The following is a 19,100-nucleotide window of genomic DNA, read 5'->3' as shown; positions in this document are numbered from 1 at the left end:
CATTCAGTATGATGCTGGCGTTGGGTTTTTCATATATGGCTTTAATTATGTTGTGGATTTTTCCATCTATGCCTACCTTGGTTAGGGTTTTTAGTAGGAAGTAGTGTTGGATTTTGTCGAAAGCTTTTTCTGCATCTATTGATACTATCATGTGATTCTTGTTTTTCAGTTTTTGGATGTAGTGTATCACATTTATGGATTTGCGAATGTTGAACCATCCCTGCATTCCAGGGATGAATCCTACTTGATCTGGATGAACGATCTGTCTGATGTGGTTTTGAATTCTGTTGGCTAGGATTTTGTTGAGAATCTTAGCATCAATGTTCATCAAAGAGATAGGTCTGTAGTTTTCCTTCTCTGTTAGTTCTCTCTCTGGTTTTGGGATTAAGGTAATGTTGGCTTCATAGAATGAGTTCGGAAGGGTTGCCTCTTTTTCTATTGTTTTGAAGAGTTTGTAGAGGATTGGGGTCAGTTCTGTTCGGAATGTTTTGTAGAATTCTGGAGTGAAGCCGTCTGGGCCTGGGCTTTTCTTTGTTGGGAGGTCTTTAATCACTGATTCAATCTCTACTTCAGTTATGGGTTTGTTCAGGTCGTTTGTTGCCTCTGGGCTAAGTTTTGGCAGGTGGTAGAAGTCTAAGAACTTTTCCATTTCTTGGTGATCTTCTGATTTGTTGGAGTACAGTGCTTTGTAGTAATTTCTAATTATGGCCTTAATGGATGCGGTGTCTGTTGTTATGTTGCCTTTTTCATCTTTGATGCTGTTAATTCTTGCCTTCTCTTGTTTTTTCTTTGTCAGTCGGGCCAGTGGGGTGTCTATCTTGTTTATCTTCTCAAAAAACCAGCTTTTTGATTCATTGATTTTGTGTATGGTTTTTTTTTATTTCTATCTGGTTGATTTCCTCCCTTGTTTTGATGATTTCTTGTTTCCTATTGTGTGTGGGGCACTTCTGCTGTTGTTTTTCCAATTCCTGGAGGTGTGTGTTTAGTTCTTGTATTTGGCGCCTCTCTTGGGCCTTGACATGAGCTCCAATTGCGATGAGTTTACCCCGTAGCACTGCTTTGGCAGTGTCCCACAAATTTTGGAATGTTGTGTCAGAGTTTTCATTGGTTTCCATAAATTTTTTGATCTCATCTTTAATTTCTTCTCTGATCCATTGTTCGTTTAATAGCATATTGTTCAGCCTCCAAGAGTTTCTGTATTTCCTGGGGCATTTTGAATTGCTGATTTCCAGCTTCATTCCATGGTGGTCTGAGAGGGTACATGGTATGATTCCTATCTTTTTGAAGTTATTTAGGTTTGCTTTGTGTCCTATCATGTGGTCGATCCTGGAGAAGGTGCCATGCACTGCTGAAAAAAATGTATAATCTGTGGCCTTAGGGTAAAAAATTCTATAAATGTCAACCAAGTCCAGTTGTTCTATTGTTTGTATGAGCTCTGTTGTTTCTTTGTTGAGTTTTTGTTTTGTTGATCTGTCTATTGTTGTTAGTGGGGTGTTAAGATCACCCACTATTATTGTGTGCATATCTATGTCTCCCCTTAAGTCCGTGAGTAATTGCTTCACGTAGCTAGGTGCGTTTGAATTTGGTGCATATATGTTCACAATGATAATTACTTCCTGATGGATCAGTCCCTTCACCAATATATAATGTCCTTCCCTGTCCTTTTTGATGTGTGTCAGATTGAAGTCCACATCATCTGAAATTAAGACAGCTACCCCGGCCTTTTTTTCTCGTCCATTGGCATGAAATATCTGTTTCCAACCTTTCACTTTCAGCTTCTTCGAATCTCTTCTGGTTAGATGTGTCTCTTGTAGGCAACAGATAGTTGGGTGCTGTTTGATAATCCATTCTGTTAATCTATGTCTTTTGATTGGTGAGTTCAGGCCATTTGTGTTAAGAGTTAAAATTGAGAGGTTGTGATTTTGCCCTGCCATACTTGTTTTTGTGGGTGTTGATATCTGTGTAATTGCCCTTCCTTGTGTGGACTTTAGTGGGGAGATCTTCCTGTTTGCCATCTTTGCTTATGATTCACCTCCTTTTTTTCTGGATTTAGTGCATTTCTAAGGAGATTTTGTAGAGCTGGTTTTGTGCTGGCATATTCTTCTAATTTCTCTTTGCTGTGAAAGTATTTGATTTCGTTCTCAAATACGAATGAGATCTTTGCTGGGTACAATATTCTTGGTTGACAGTTGTTCTGATTCAGGATTTGGAAGATCTTTGTTCATTCTCTTCTTGCTTGTAAAGTCTCTTCAGAGAAGTCAGCAGTGATCCTGATTGGTTTTCCCCGGTATGTAATCTTTTCTCTGCTTCGTACTTGTCTCAGGATTCTTTCTTTGTCTTCATTGGAGTGGAACTTGAGCACCATATGTCTGGGTGAAGATCGCTTTGGGTCATATCTGCTGGGAGTCCTCTGACCGTCCTGGATTTGGGCTGGGTTCATGTTCCAAGTGTTTTGGAAGTTTTCCTGTATAATTTCGTCGAGCACCATTTGCATTCCTGACTCTTTTTCCGCTCCTTCAGGAAGGCCAATAATCCTAATATTTGATTTTCTGAGGTTGTCTTTCATTTCTTGTATGGTCTTATTGGCTTTGTTCAGACTTGTCTCCAGCTGTTTAATGAACTGGGTATGTTCGTTTTGTGTGTCTTCCGTTTCAGAGATCCTCTCTTCTGCTGTATTTGTTCTGTTGGTTAGGCTCTCAATTTTGTGCTCTAAGTCAAGGATTTTACTTTTCATTTGTTGTATTTCTGAGTTTATGTGGTTCTTGAATTCCTTGAAGTCCTCCCAGTTCTTCTCATTGTCTCTGACATATTTTAACATTATTTTTTTGAATTCCTTGTCTGGTAGATCTTCTATGTCTTCATCTCGCATCTCCGAAATAGCCATTGGCTTTTGATTCTTTATTGGTAGGGTGTTGGCACTCTCATCTGGATCATTACCTTTTCTGGTATTTCTTCCCATTGTGTTAGTGTTTCTTTTTTGAGAGACCTAGGCACCAGTGTGCTGAGGGGTCTCCAAGCACTATCCTGTAGAGATCGGAGTCTGCAGGCGTGGAGTAGCAGGGTGTGGGAATTTTAAAGGCACTTTTGGTGCGTCTCCAGAACACTGGACCTCAGGGCGCCACTTCCAGGGTCCAGCGGATTCAAAGCGCACTCTCAGTTCGTCCCCTACAGGTATGCTACCACAGGGCGTGGGGGAGTGAAGGCACTCTCTGTGTGCGCCCCCTGTGCACAGGATCACAAGGCTCGGAGCACGGGACTATAGGGCGTGGGGTATTCCAGGTGCTCTCTGGAGGCGCCTCCTGCGCAGGCCCGCCCACCCCAGCGCTTGCAGGGGACTGACCGCCCCAGCGCTAGCACGGGACTGCCCAGCCCAGAGGCGTGCTTGGGTTCCTGTGGGATAGCACCGCCCAGCTGAGTGCCAGACCGCAAAGGCACGGGGGAGTATTCAGTGTGCCTTTTGCCTTTCTCCCAGACACAGCTTTGGCAGTTTCAAGGCACTTTCCCGGTGTCTCTAGACGCTGGAGTCTCGGGGGGGGAGGGGCAGGGAGACGAGCACCAATTGTGTTCAGGCTCTGTGCATGCCCCTGGGGGGCCAACTCCCGAAGCCTCCAACCCACCACTGTCCCCACCCAACCCACTCAAACCTCAGGTTCTTGCAGTTTGCCTCTTCCTCTGGTGGGAACCCTCGCCGCGGATGCGTCTCTCAGCTACTGCGTCTGTTGCTGGTCTCGGCGGGTGTAGGCGGGTGGAACCTGGAGGCTGCGGCGGTCCCGGCGGGGCTTGGCGACCAGGGTGGGCGGATGCCAGCGGGTCCCGGTGACTCAGGGTCCTGGTGTACGCAGCGGGGGGAGTCCTGGCGGGTCCTGGTGACCAGGGTGAGCAGATGCCAGCAGGTCCCGATCACCGCCGGTCCTCACGGCCACAGCGTGTGCTGGTCGGTCGGCGGCTTTCAGCGTCTGCGGGTGGGTCGGTCGGCGGCTTTCAGCGTCTGCATTCAAAGGTGACTCAGCAGGTCAGGAGCGGAAAGTCGTCTTCTCTGCCCTTCGTTTTGTTTTTCCCTGGTTGCTCTTCCTAGTTGTGTGGATTTTTTTGGTTCCACAATGTCCAGGGAACTTCACGTTCTTCTCCGTGTAGTTCTATGCTGCTCCACTTACGCTTTTGTCGCATTCTAGCCCCCTCTGTCTGTGAGCTCTCTCACAGTCTTCCTCCTATGTCGGCCATCTTGCGAGTCTCCCAGAAAAATGTTTTAAAATTATTTTGTGGATAGAAGCAGACAAATTTTGCATATTTCACAATACAGATTCAGGAGCATACTGAAACATCACACCCTACCCTCCCTCCTTCCCATGTTCCCCTTGAGATAACTATGAGCTACTGACGAGTAGTTGAATTAGTGCCTAACATCATCAACTAACAGATCTTAAACTCTTAGACTCTTCTAAAATTTAAATACATTGCCTAATCACAGCAATAATAATGACAACCTTCACCCTTGGCAAGTCCTTTTCCTTGCATTTCTATGGTGTTATCTTTTTTAATTTGAATTACATGATCGTATACGTATTTCATTTTCTAAGCTACCTCTAAATACATGTGAGAGCTAACAGCACAAACAGAAGTAATTAACAGTACTCTAACTTTCATGCATAGCTACTTGTGCAACCTCCAAAACTTGTTTGAACTTTGGGTACCATATTATCATTATTAAAAAGAATTCTTTGCTGACATTGCCGTTTAGTGGGTAAAGCCATGTCTGAGACTGAAGCGTTCCATCTGGCCACCAGTTTGTGTCCCAGTCACTCTTCTGATCCAACCCCTTGATGATGACCTGGGAAAAGCATTGCAAGATGAGCCAAGTGCGTGGGTCCCTTTTTACCTGTGCAGGAATCTGGGAAAAGCTCCTGGATCCTCATCTCCTCCTCAACCAGCTGTGGGCACTGCAGCCATTTGGAAATAACCCCTCAGATGAAAGGTCTCTCTCTCTCTCGCACACACTCTGCATGTGTTATCTTCCTCTGTAACACAGCCTTTCAAATAAATAAGTAAATATTTTTAAAAGAACTTGACTCCTGCTTGTTGAATTCAGTGGCAGCCACATGTAATCGCTCTCCTCTTTCTCATCATGGCAGACATTAGAAAGTCAATCCACACACTCTTTTCACAAGACTTTTCCTGCAACAAAGCCCTGCATGTGGAGCCCCTAATTTTAGAGTAAGCTTACATCCCAGGTTGATGTAACAATCACCATTTGGAACACGCAGCCCATCGCAAGGAAATGAGAGAACCACTCCCTGGATTTTAATTCTTCTGCCAAGAGGCAGCGTCCTGCTTTGCCTCAGATTTTATCAGCCATAGCAAGCTGCACAACTACCTCTACACTATGTGCAAGAGGAAGAAAGAACATAAAATACATGTTTATGGGCCCAGCACAATGGTTCAAAGGTCACATACACTTACCTAGCAAGTGCTAGGATCCGATATCAGCACTGCTTCATGTTCTGGCTGCTCCATTTCCCATCCAGCTACCTGCTTGTAGCCTGGGAAAACAGCAGAGAATGGCCCAAAGCCTTGGGACTCTGGTTCGCATGGGAGACCCTGAAGAAGCTCCTGGCTCCCCTTTGGATCAGTTCAGCTCCAGCCATTATGGCCATTTGGGGAGTGAAACAGCAGATGGAAGATTTTTCTCCCTGTCTCACTTTCTCTCTGTAAATCTGATCTTCCTTTCCAATAAAAATAAATAAATATTTTTTTAAATATATGACATTATATTTTTGCAGAGCTTCACATTCTGTGGATGAGTTCTTACACATATTCCTCCTTTAGAATTTCCATTTCTGAAAAATAAGAACGCAATATTATCCTCCCCATTTTATAGATGGGAAAACTTGAAACTTGGAGACCCATGTGACTATCACAACCTAATAACGAGTGGGGCCCATAACAGGCCCAATGACACATAACTCATATTTGTGTTTTTCTTAGCTCTACTATCTTGACAGTAAATAGGATAAAATTAAGTTGGTAAAAAGATGCAATATGTTAAAACACGATAATAGAAAAAATTGGCTAATAATATCAGTTAACATTAATTACAAGATAACTTGAATTAGTTATTATTAATGATAGTATGCTTTTTAGACAAAGACAACAGATGTAGAATGCCAGATCAGACATAAGTAAAGGAAGATAAACAAATACAATGAATAAATAACAGAATAATGTGGTAGAAAGACAGCTACATTAATAAACAAATACTACAATTATTCAGTAACAAATAACCTTAGAAATGTGTTTTATTACAAGAAATGTTCATGTCAAACTCACTATACACTACATGTTCAGATAATTCTTAACTTACCAGACACCAATTTAAGGAAAAACATTTGTCCATAAAACACTCCTAATCATAGAAAACTTCACAGAAACTATTTTCAGCTGATTAGGGTAAACACTGAGAAATATGAATGATATCGGTGATTCTGTGACAGTCGTCATGGGATGTACCTCTTGTTTAGATGTCATGGCACCTGGGGTTGTTACGCAGTCAGTGTCTGAAACACACACCTCAAGGCATAGGACAGAGGCAACCTGGTCACAAAGAGACAAAAGGACAAAATCCTGCATTTGATTTTCCCCAGTACTTCATCTGGAGTTTCACCTTACTTGGTTTGTTCAGTTGAATAATAAAATGCACAGATACTTGAGCAGCATTTACAAAACCTAGGGGTGATTCATACGGCTGAGAGATAGGCCCGAAATGCCAATCTATATATTTGGGAGCATATTGTGTGATTTGGGGATTTGAAAAATCCAAGGCAAAATGAATGGATTTCTTTTTTTTTTCTATTCATTTATTCATTAATTACATTGTATTACATGACACAATTTCATAGGTACTGGGATTCTCCCCCATTCACCCCAAACCCTTCCCCATGGTGAGTTCCTTCACCTTGATGCATAACCACAGCTCAAGTTCCGTTGAGATTGCCTAATTAAAAGCTCACACCATACAGAGTCCAGCATCCCACTTGTCCAGTTCAAGTTCACGGCCTCTTAGGGAGGCCCTCTCAGGTTTGAAGGCAAAGCCAGCAGAGCGTCACCTCGATCAATTAGAAGCTCCAACATATCATCAGCAACAGTCCAGGTATGATGAGGCTGGTGCAGAGTCCACTGATTGACATGGTCCATCTTAGAGTTTCCCCTTGTCCAGTTTCTTAATGCATGAAAGTTGCAATTTGCTACTTCTAATTTTGGAGGCCTAGATGAGAAGCCAAAGATTGAAGATGACAAAGAAATTCTTATACATCAAATTTCAAAATAATTTCTTGTCGACCTGATGCCACTATTCAGGTCTAGGAAATCTAAATCTTTAGCAGCCTGGAGTATTTCACTGCACACACGTGAAGGTATGAAGTGTGACGTATGATGATCTGTGTGCTAAGGGATTTAAACTTCACTTTGCTTCAGGTATTTTTTTTTTTTACTATGCTGTAGTCAGTTACCCTGGGAAAACCAAGAGAAGGAGGACCAATACAGTGGCTGACAGATGCCAGCAAGTATGATTTTTGAATTTTCTTTGTCATTAAGTCTCCTCTGACTCAGGGGAATTTTCATGAGTTTTGAAGAGAAAGTGCCAGATCTAATAGTCACACAGAGACTTTATAGAACATCGCTCTGTTTTCAGCGCCCTATCAGATGAACAGTACTAACAGCACCAGCAGTCAAACTGCTTGAGAGACACCAGTCCTACACTGGCACACACACAAAACCCCCATAGCAACAGGGATGGAAGCTTGGTAACAGCAGCTGCTGCTTCATTGAAAACATTAGAAAAATATTACATTATATCTGTATTCCCTGTTTTTGTGTTTATTTTCATCAAAAGTGTAAAAATAATCGGGGTGGGGGGACAAAGGAAACATGAACCAAACGTTCAATACTGACACTGGTCATGGGTGAACTGCTGCTTTGGGTTTGACTTGCTGGAATTCCATCCAGCTTTTCATGTGGAGCAAAGTTATTTTTACGAGTTATGGAGTCCACATATTCTTTTTATATGATCTAATTTAGTTTTTAGTCAATTCTAAATGTTACGACCTTGGGGGAGAAGTGGTATCTTCTCTTATGTGTGTGTCTGTAGGTACATCCGTGTTGCATGAGGAGAACAGTGCACACATCTAGAACTTCTACCACACACACACACACACACACATATGTATTCATATGTATATATATAGAGAGAGAGAGAGAGAGAGAGTTCGCAGCTTCATATTGGCAACAATGTGAAGCTGGATTGACAGGAACACAGCCCTGGAAGAGCCGCCTACTCACACAAAATCCAATGCCAATATACAGGGAGCAATTAGAGGAGCGTTATTAAGAAAAGAGTAATAGAATTATGGTTATAAGCAAGCAGGATCAATTAAACAATGAGTGAGTGTGGATGCAGTCATGTATCCAAACACCAAGCAAAGGACCTGGCTCTTCCCGTTCATTAAGATCAGCTGTGCCAGCATTACACTGGTGACTTAGAAAGCCATGTAAGCAGCATATGATTTGTATTCTTGGGCAAGGACTTTTCCTTTTCCTAAAGCGTGCCAGAGGTAATAGTCCTAATGAAATTCATGGGCCCCAAACATTGCTTGGCGTGCAGTCAGGATCCATCTGGCCATTGGAAACCAAGCATCCCACAATGCAAACGAGAATTCCAAATGCAGGCGATGCGTTAATGATTCCATTGCAAACTGAAAATCAAATGTTCTGTGTGATAGCAGAGGGCCCACAAAAGAAACATGAGCAAAATCGTGGCTCCGGAGCCTCTGCCCTGCAATTATAGCTGCCTCTTTTTGGCAGGAGAATTTGTGTTCATTGCAAGATAAACGTGCCTATGGGCGGGAAGGATGCTATTCTACAAGAATCTTGACGTGAAGAGCTGTGCCTTATTTACTGTATGTCCATTTTGGCACTCAGTGACAGTCTCTCACACAGTAGACACGCTACAATTAAACAATGGGCATGAAACAGAAGTGAAATCGACATGCAACTGAAACATAAAAGTAGGGCTGGGTTTCTGGCACAGTGACATGGGCATCCTATGTTGGAACAAAGATTCGAGTTTCACCTGCTCTGTTTCCACTGCAGCTCCCTACTCACAGATGATGGCCCAGGAAGTCGGGCCCTGCCAGCTGGGCATGAGACTGGACAGAGCTCTGAGCCCTGACTTCAGTCTGGACTCACATCTAAGGTGACCATTTGCAGAGGACAGAAGAAAGCTAGTTCTCTCTCTCTCTCTCTCTCTCTCTCTCTCTCTCTCTCTCTCTCTCTCTCTCTCCTCTCTCTCTTTCTCTCTTTCACTCTCTCTATGCATATGCCTACTTATCCTCTCTCTGTAACTCTTTCCTTCCCATAAATGATTAAACCTTAAAAAATACATAAATTAGAATGATACCTAAGGCATTTTCTGATTAAGCAGGGATCTCAATTCAGTTTTTAATAGATTCCTTTGTTTCTTTATTCAATGAACATACAGTAAGAATCTCTACTTTGGGTCCAACAGCTGCTAGTTATTGGATGGCCATTTTCTCTTCAACACTGATGTTGTTCTATAAGCAAACAGAATGGAAAAGCATTCTTCCTCCACAGTGGTTCCTGGAACTCAACTTACTTGTCAATAAGCAATACAGGGCTGTTGTCAAATGTTTTAGGGAGTCTGATAATCGTTGGCAGACACTTCAAAGGAAAGATGCATCATAGTATGTTTGAGGTTTTGTGTATTTTTTTCCAAATTAACACTGTCTTTTATTCTAAAGTCTGTGAAGAAGGTAGAGACCAAAGGACCTTTTCATGTTCAATAGCAACCCAGCCGGAGTTGGCAGAGCGCTCCGACCCTTTCAGTAATATTGGAACTCTCAGGTCAGGGACAGCGTGTGCAGAGCGGAAGGGCAATGGTTTGCTAATGAGTTGATGGCCATTTCGCTAATCATTCTGCTAACCATTTGCTAATCATTCATGTTCACACACAGATCCTCCTAAGGTACTTTCTGTATTGGAAGCTGCTGGGTTAGAAATACTAGTTTGCCCCCTTATTTATTTCCTCAAATTGAAACAAACTGCCTAGATTTTAAAAATGTAGCCTGTATAACTTCCAAGAGAATAATAAAATTACCAAATGACTAATTAAAGCCCACTGATGAAGGTTGTTAATCAGCATGTATGAGGCAGATGATAATTCAAGGATGTATTCAGGTAATATTTAATAGTTAATGCTAATAATCAAGTAACACTCAGTGTAGAAATTAATCACTGAGTTGACATAAGTCATTTTATACAACTTATCATTAACAAGTCTCAGAAATAAATTAAAAGACATGAATCCACAAAACAAAAGAATCTCTGGATTTTCATTTCTTTGGTTTAACAGAAAGAGAGAGAAGGGGAGTGCTATTGGTTGTTCATTTGCCACATGCCCATAGCAGCCAGAACTGAGCCACACCAAAGCCAGGGCAGGAGACTCAGCCAAAGTCTCCCAGTGAGAGAAATCCAACTTCGAATCAGCATGCTGCCTCCAAGGGAACAGACTAGTGGGATCAGACATCGTGAGTGAAGCCGGCCTTAAACACTGTGTTCTGGTGTAGAACAGAAGCCTCGTCACTGATGTGCTAAATGCTTGCTGCCACTTTCTTTTTTGTTGGTTGTTTGTTTTTAAAGATTTACCTATTTTTATTGAAAAGGAGAGATACAGAGAGGAGGAGAGACAGAGAAGATCTTCCGTCCAATGGTTCACTCCCCAAGCGGCCACAATGGCTCGAGCTGAGCCAATCCGAAGCCAGGAGCCAGGAGCTCTTCCGGGTCTCCCACATGGATGCAAGGTCCCAAAACTTTGGGCTGTACTCTACTGCTCTCCCAGGCCACAAGCAGGGAGCTGGATGGGAAGTAGAACAGCAAGGTCAAGAACCGGCGCCTATATGGGATCCCAGCGTGTTCAAGGCGAAGACTTTTAACCGCTACACTATCGCTCCAGGCCCTCAGTTTCTAAAATTAATGTAGAAGAAGACCATCCACTCTGCTTCACAAACTGTTAGTATATCTAAGCCAGTGAAATAAATGGAGTTAAAGTGCTTTAAGGGGGGCAGCGCTGTGGCTTAGTGGACAAGGCCACCACCTGTGACACTGGCATCCCATATGGGTACCAGCCTGTATCATGACTGCTGGGTTTTCCATCCAGCTTCTGTTAATGCGCTAGGAAAACAGTGGAAGATAATCCAAGTACTTGGGCCCCTGCCACCTGCTTGGGAAACCCAAATGAAGCTCCTGGCTCCTGGTTTCAGTCTTGCCCAGCCCTGGGCCATTGCAGCCATTTGGGGAGTGAACCAGCAGATGGAAGTACTCTCTCTCTCTTTCTGATTTTCACATAATAAATAAATTTTTAAGGTTTTCAAGTATTTTGCAAAATCCTACTGAGGATATAAACTAATAGTTTAAGAAGTCAGCCAAATCATTGGAAAATGCCTCAAAACATAAGTAAGGTTAATTCTATTAAAGAATGGATTAAGAACAGTCTTAAGTACACATTTTTGTATATTCACAAGCTTGCAGTTGTCAGCCCAGTTAACAACATAGCAGTCTGTTTTCTGATGTTCTTAAAAGGCTATCCTACAACATTTGATTATATATGTCCTGGTATCGAGAATAATTATTCACAGTTCAAAATTATACTCTAGAGACATCAAAAATCTCTAACACAAAATCCTGAAGATAACACAACATATAGGCTTCAAAAGTCTTAACTTTACTCAAAATAAAAAAATGTGTATGTCTGTTAGGTTTCCGCGTGTTGGCATTCTGCATGCTGTTTCCTGAGCTGATATCCCGCAGGAATGATGGCAGAAAAGAAGAAGGCTGTGCTGAGGAGTGAGGGTAGCTGTGTGGTCTGGAAGGGAAGCGCCCAACCCCCACCAGGCACAGTCACACCGCCACTTCCGGAGAAAGGTTGCTGTAAGTCCCTTGAGACTAAACCCAGCAAATCTGGAAATGCAACATTAATTTTCTATTCGGCACGATTGTGAAAACACATCAGAAGAAAATTATAAAGCTAGTTAACACTATTTGGAAACTGATACATATTCAAAACTTCACACTGTACCGGTGAATGGAATTGAGCTGGGAGTTACATTTTGGCTGCATTTGGAGTGGATGGAGTTAATGGAAAATAAATTAACTTTTAACATGAAAATTTTAATTAAATATGATTTTAAAACTCCTCTATGATCGATGAAATATGAAAAATTATTAAATTTGTGAAAAACTTTATTCAGTGATGGTCATAATTTTTATTTATATAGCTGTGTTAAATTACTGTCTGAGAACAAATGGGAAACTCTTCAAATATCTATCAATTGCTGAATCTCAACACATCATTGACAATACGTGTCAAAAGGCATAATTAAAATTGTAAAATATCCCATGAAATATATAATCATATTGAGAAAAAAAATCTATGAAGTTTTAAAAAGGAGTAAGCTGGGCCCAGCATGATAGCGTAGTGGTTAAGGTCCTAACCTTACACGCACCGAGATCCCATATAGTCACCGGTTCTAATCCCGGTGGTCCCACTTCCCATCCAGCTCCCTGCTTGTGGCCTGGGAAAGCAGTCGGGGATGACCCAAAGCCTTAGGACCCTGCACCCACGTGGGAGACCTGGAAGAGCTCCTGGATCCTGGCTTCGGATTGGCTCAGCTCCAGCCGTTGCAGCTCACTTGGGGAGTGAACCATCAGTCGGAAGATCTTCTTCTCTGTCTCTCCTCTTCTCTGTATCTCTGCCTTTCCAATAAAAACAAATAAATCTTTTTTTTTAAAAAAAAAAGAGTTAGCTTTAAATCGCAATTACAAAAATTATGTAAACATCAATTGTATGCTTATTGTATTATAATATGGTACTAACATTGCTATATATCATATGAAACAATTCTAGAAGTTGAGCCAACAGGATATGTATTACAGATTCTTGTGAAATGTTATAGTATGGAATACTGTAGTATTATATTTTATCGCATCAATCATATTGTTTTTGTCACAGCTTCACAATGATTATCATAACTGATTAGACACTATTATTTGGTACAGGAAGCAAAACTGTGTTTTTGTTTTCATAATAAGATCTGGGCATTTTCTATCACCTACAGAGTGATATTTAATGCTAGGTTTAAAATAATTTTCAGTACAGATTGAAACATAAAGGTTTACAGCAAAAGTTAAGTTGTTAAAGGTTTTACCTGCTAAGTTATATTTTCTATGGGCATTAAAAAATCAGAATTTTTCTGAAAATCAGAATTTCTTTAATACTACTGATTAAAATTTCTCCAACACAAATATACAAAATAATCCTGCATTAAAATATTAAAATTCCTTTTGATAAATTATGCATGTAAAAATGATCAAGTATATTAGGAACTGCGAATGTTTGATTATCCTGTAATCTCTTCATTTTCATTCCTAATAAGGGGTAATTCCAGTTAATGTATCAATGCTTCTGCAGTTGGAGATTTGAGTTTGATATCTCTGTGCTTATTTTAATCCCAACATTTATGTGCAAGCATATTGATGTATTTGTGTGCTGGCATCAGCTTAGGGGGTTCTTGGAGCCATCCTAGAAAACACGGGCTATCAACATTATATCGAGTGTAATGACCAACTCTGTCTTTAGAACACGCTGCTTGCTTTTTCTTGGAGGCCACAGAGAAAGCAGTGTTTCACAGGGCAATACACATTCCTGGAAAGATGCTCACCCCATGAGTGAGCTCTCTCCTGGACATTTTCGACAACTTGTGTGACAAGAAGAGGTTAAATTCCTTTGAAAAGCATTCAGTAACTTCCAGCTATGTACTAGTCAGTATAATTTTGTAAGCTGAATCAAACCTCTGACAAATTGGCTGTCTTCATCATCTTGCATCCCTGGCGTGGGCATTCCCAAGGAAGCAGAGGGCAATGAGGAAACTGAAGGGTCATGGTGGGTATGGAACACAAGAGACGGGTAAGTGAAGAGGTAGGCATTACAAAGCTCAAGTGCCCCTTTGCTAATCACCTATCACAAGCAATGAACTTCCTCAGGCTGAGAACTAGCCAGGTGCATTTTAAAGAGATGTGATGGAGGGAGGAAGTGTCACTCAAGGCAGATATTTATGAAAGATGACATTTTGCAAATATCTCAATCTTGGACAAGCCTGTGCCAGTGACACGGAGGAGAACAGCAAAATTGGAAGAGTCAGCAGCCAACACTGATTCCATCAGGACCTGTCCAATCTCCACTGATGGTTTGATCATCCGGGGAGGGCAGGCCCGTTCTGCTGGTTACTGTCAACCAGTTGGTCCAAAGTGTTCTAATAAATATGTAAAGAAGGCTAAAAAGAAGAATTGAGAAAAGCTCCACAGAAATCATGCATGATCAGATTACCTTTTCTGTTAAGCCATAAGGAAGACTTAGTAATTACAGAAATATTGATTTCTGTCCCTGCCGGTTGACAGCAAAAGGGGCTGCTGTCTTGCCGCTTGGGAGACCATCACCCTGGTGCACACATCCTGTTGATCCAGGGAACTGAAGACCAGATCTAGCTAGATGCCTTTCCCCTTGACAGCTTTCCTGCAATTCCTGCCACACTGACCACCATGTGCTTTGGGAAACATTGAGGTCTGTGTTTCTTCCCCTAGGGATGAAATGCTAGACGTTGGCCTGAACAAGCGCTGGAATAATACCAAGAGGGAATTTCTCAAGAGTATTTCTTTCGAGTCTACAGACAGCACAGATGTTGAAAATAAACAGGCTTTGGAGGCTGAGGAGTCTGGTATCGACTAAACTGGATATCAAAGGTTGGGGCTACCTCGTCAATCTCAATTAGCAGATGAGTTTAGTACGGTATTCAAAGTGTTTACTTGTGCTAAATGCCACTATTAAAACATGGGGGGGGGGGTTGTGTCTTTATCCTTCAGTCTCTCCACCCTGCCAGTTCTCCTTTACACCTCCAAAAAAGAGAATGAAGCCAAAAGAGTTTCTGTTAAAATCTTGATTTTAATCTATACTGGGGGGAAGGGGTGGGGGAAGAGCAGATTAGACACATTGGGGCTAAAACGCATTTGGTCACAACTGGCAAGCAATTGCCACTTCAAGAGAGGCACCACCCCTACTTTCTCCAGTTGTCCCAGAAGTTGGGGCCTTCTGAACAGAACACTCCTCCTTTTCATTTATTATTATTATTTTATTGGAAAGACAGATATACAGAGAAATGAAACAGAGAGAAAGATCTTCCACCAACAGGTTCATTCCCCAAATAGCCGCAACAGCCAGAGCTGAGCCAATCAGAAGCTAGGCACCGGGAGCTTCTTGCTGGTCTCCCATGTGGGTGCAGGATCCTAAGGACTTGGGCCATCCTTTACTGCATTCCCAAGCCTACAGCGGGGAGCTAGCTCCGTGGGAAGTAGAGCAGCAAGGTCAAGAAGCAGAGGACATACGGGATGCTGGCAATTGCCCGTACAGGATGAGCCTGTTGAGCTCTGGGTTACTCATGCTCTGCCATCACATTAGTGCCATTAGCTATCCACACTCCATTTTGTTTTTTGTGGTTTTTTTGTTTTTTTTTTTTTTAATTATTTATTATTTAACTTCAGTAATTACATTGTATTATGTGACACAGTTACATAGATACTTGGGTTCTCCCCACCCCTCCCCAAACCCTCCCACCATGGTGGATTCCTCCACCTTGTTGCATAACCACAGCTCAAGTTCAGTTGAGATTTCCCCATTGCAAGCGTATACCAAACATAGAGTCCAGCATCTTATTGTCCCATCAAGTTCAACGGCTTCTTAGGTATACCCTCTCTGGTCTGATGACAGAGCCAGCAGAGTATCATCCCAGTCAATTGAAAGCTCCAACATACCATCAGCAAAAATTTACATCATTATGGAATTAATTGACATAGTAATGAGTAACCAATATGTTAAAAGTAAATGCGGGTTCCCAGCCACCTTCTGTGACCACCTCACCTATACTTCAGTTTTAGTTTATACACAACATATAACATTCAAAACATAACATGTTATACATAACATCATATCATCTTAAATCAAGGCAAACATGTGGTATTTAACCTTTTGTGATTGGCTCATTTCCCTTAGCATTATGGTTTCCAGTTTGGCCCATTTGGCCACAAAGAACTGCATTTTGTTTTTTTTAATAGCTGAGTAGTATTCCATGGAGTAGATGAACCATAGCTTTCTTATCCAATCCTCTGTTGATGGGCATTTTGGTTGTTTCCATGTTTTTGCAATTACTGATTGTGGTGCTATGAACATAGGAGTGCATGTTGGTTTCTCATAGAACAAGTGTTCTGGATATATTCCTAGGAGTGCTATTGCTGGATCATACAGTATGTTGAATTTGAGTTGTTTGAATATTCTCCATACTGATTTCCATAGAGGCTGTACCAGCCTGCAGCCCCACCAGCAGTGGAGTAGGGTTCCCTTTTCCCCGCAACCTCGCCAACAAGTGTCGTTGGTGCTTTTATTCATGTGGGCCAGTCTTACTGGCGTTAGGTGGTACCTCATTGATGTTTTAATTTGGATTTCCCTTATTGCCAGGGAACTTGAGCATTTTTTCATATGTTTATTTGCCATTTGGGTTTGTTCCTTTGTGAAGTGTCTGCCCATTTCCCGTGCCCATTTCTTGAGTGGGTTGCTTGTTTTGACATTTTGGTTGTTTTGTAGCTCTTTGTATATTCTGGATATTAGCCCTCTATCACCTATGTCGTGTACGAAGATCTTCTCCCATTCTGTGGGTTGCCTTTTTACTTTGTTGATTGTTTCTCTAGCTGTACAGAAGCTTCTTAGTTTGATGAGGTCCCAATTGTTTATTTTGGTCTTGATTTCTACTGCATCTGGAGTCTTTTTTAGGAAGTGAGGGCCTACCCCTAAGTGTTCCAGTGTGTTTCCAACATTTTCTTCCAAAAGTTTGAAGGTTTCTGGATGTAGGTTTAGATCTGTTATCCATTTAGATCTGATCTTAGTGTATGGTGAGAGATGTGGATCTATTTTTTTGTTTCTATAGGCTATCAACCAGTTGTCCCAACAGCATTTATTGAACAGACCTTCCCATTTGCCTGGGTTGTCGTTTGTCTTTTTGTCAAAGATTATTTGGCTGTATCTGTGTGGGTTTCCTTCTGGCGTTTCTATTCTGCTCCATTGATCTTCCTCTCTATCTTTGTGCCAGTACCACGCTGTTTTGATAACCACTGCCCTATAGTATGTCCATTTTGTTTCACTCTAGTGTGTGACCTGTGAGCCTTTTGTAAGCCCTGAGTTTTGACCATAGAAAGAAAGCACTGAGTCTGCCATGGGGGTCAACTGAATCATGCACCGTCCTGGTCCTTCACATAGGAGTCACCCTGATGTGTTTATGGTTGTCTATGAGGATTAGATTTACGGAAGGAGAAAGGCTGGGGAGATGCTGCACACATGTTTAGACTAATGCTTGCTTCGCTCCTTGTTCCACTCCACTCTCCAGCTCCTTGGGAGGGTTGGCCGCCAATATGGATGAAAATAAACCAGCATCTCATATTGAAACGCAGGTTTCTATAGAGAGTGCTGTTTATGGAGGTGTAGTATTTCCAAAGCTCCAAACATTTTGGTGAATATTAAATCATCATAGTGTTCCCCTTGTATACATTTTGCTACAAACTGGTTCTCACACTTCAACCTCAATCAGAATCACCTGGAGATCTCATCACAATGTGGAAAACATCCACAGGTTCTGACACAGTAGTGCCAACCTGGATCCCCATAAAATGCATGACTAACACACATCTGATACAGTCTGGTGCGTTGCAAAGCACCATCCTATTTTCTTAGGACAGAAAGAGGCAGAAACTGGAGACAGGAGTATGTTGTATCCATTATTCCTAGCAAAGAAAGGTTGGGGACAACTCTTATCATTTGTTCTTAACAATTCTAATAGACAAATGATGTAATTCCAAAAGATTTGAAAGTTTGTCTTTCTTGGCAACAGTTACTGAAGTTCAGAAAGTGGGTTACTGTGAGATGGATAAATGCAAGTCTAGAGAAAGCAACTCCACAGCCAGTGATTTTAAAGATTGGATGTTCAATATTCTGGAAAAAGAGGGATGTTCACATGAGTATTAGATGTTATCTCGAGCATTTAAGAGTTATATTCTGTTTTGCTTTTTGGTTTTTTTCCATTTTATTTAGAAAATGGAGACAAAGAGATCTCCTGTTCTCCAAATGCCCAGAAATCTGGAAATGGGTCTGATTGAAGCCAATTGCAAAAATAATGAACGAATCTACCCATCAATGACAGGAACTGAAGTCCCTGAGCCATCCCTGCTGCCTCCCAGAGTGGACGGCAGCAGGGAGAAGGAATAAGAACACAGGCAGGATTTGAATCCGTACAAACCAGTATGGAACATGGGCATCCCAAGCAGCACCCCAACCATTGTACCAGATGCCCTCGCCTGACGTGTGATGCTTGTTATTGTCTGTATCGATTATTATCACTTTGGTTGCTAATAGTCATTTTTTCCCTTAGTAGATAACTACTTCTCTATCACTATTACTATTAGTTATCTGAACAGTATTTTCAGAGTCTGGTGTGTAGTTCGGATATGTCCTGTCACTCTGAAAGGCTAGGGAGCACAGGCTTCTGTGCATCTCACGCTCGGTGAACTCAGGTGAAAACCAGAGACCGGTTACCTTCCCTGCTCCAACTCAGCTTTCTGCAAGCTGGGCAGATGCTGCATTCAGTCACACATCATTTCATTCCTCGGTTTATAGTTAATACAATTGTTTGTCTTCAGGAAAAAGTCATTTTTTATGTATGTGTTTCCTCATCGCTATAGCTAAAAACTACATTTCCTCAATGCTTCTCTTCTTCATGTATCTTTAAGAAGCATTTGATGACACTCAAACCTACCTGCGAATTAACATATCTGTCAAACAATTCTTAATACAGTGCAGAAGTTATGAGCTCCAAGGAAGGATTCAGGGGGATGGAGATACAAATCGCAATTTCTATACTTCTTATCTGAGTCTGCCCGGGCAA

Source organism: Ochotona princeps, chromosome 6 (assembly GCF_030435755.1).
Source record: "Ochotona princeps isolate mOchPri1 chromosome 6, mOchPri1.hap1, whole genome shotgun sequence".
NCBI classification, from domain to species: domain Eukaryota; kingdom Metazoa; phylum Chordata; class Mammalia; order Lagomorpha; family Ochotonidae; genus Ochotona; species Ochotona princeps.
Note: the sequence above shows the minus strand (reverse complement) of the source record.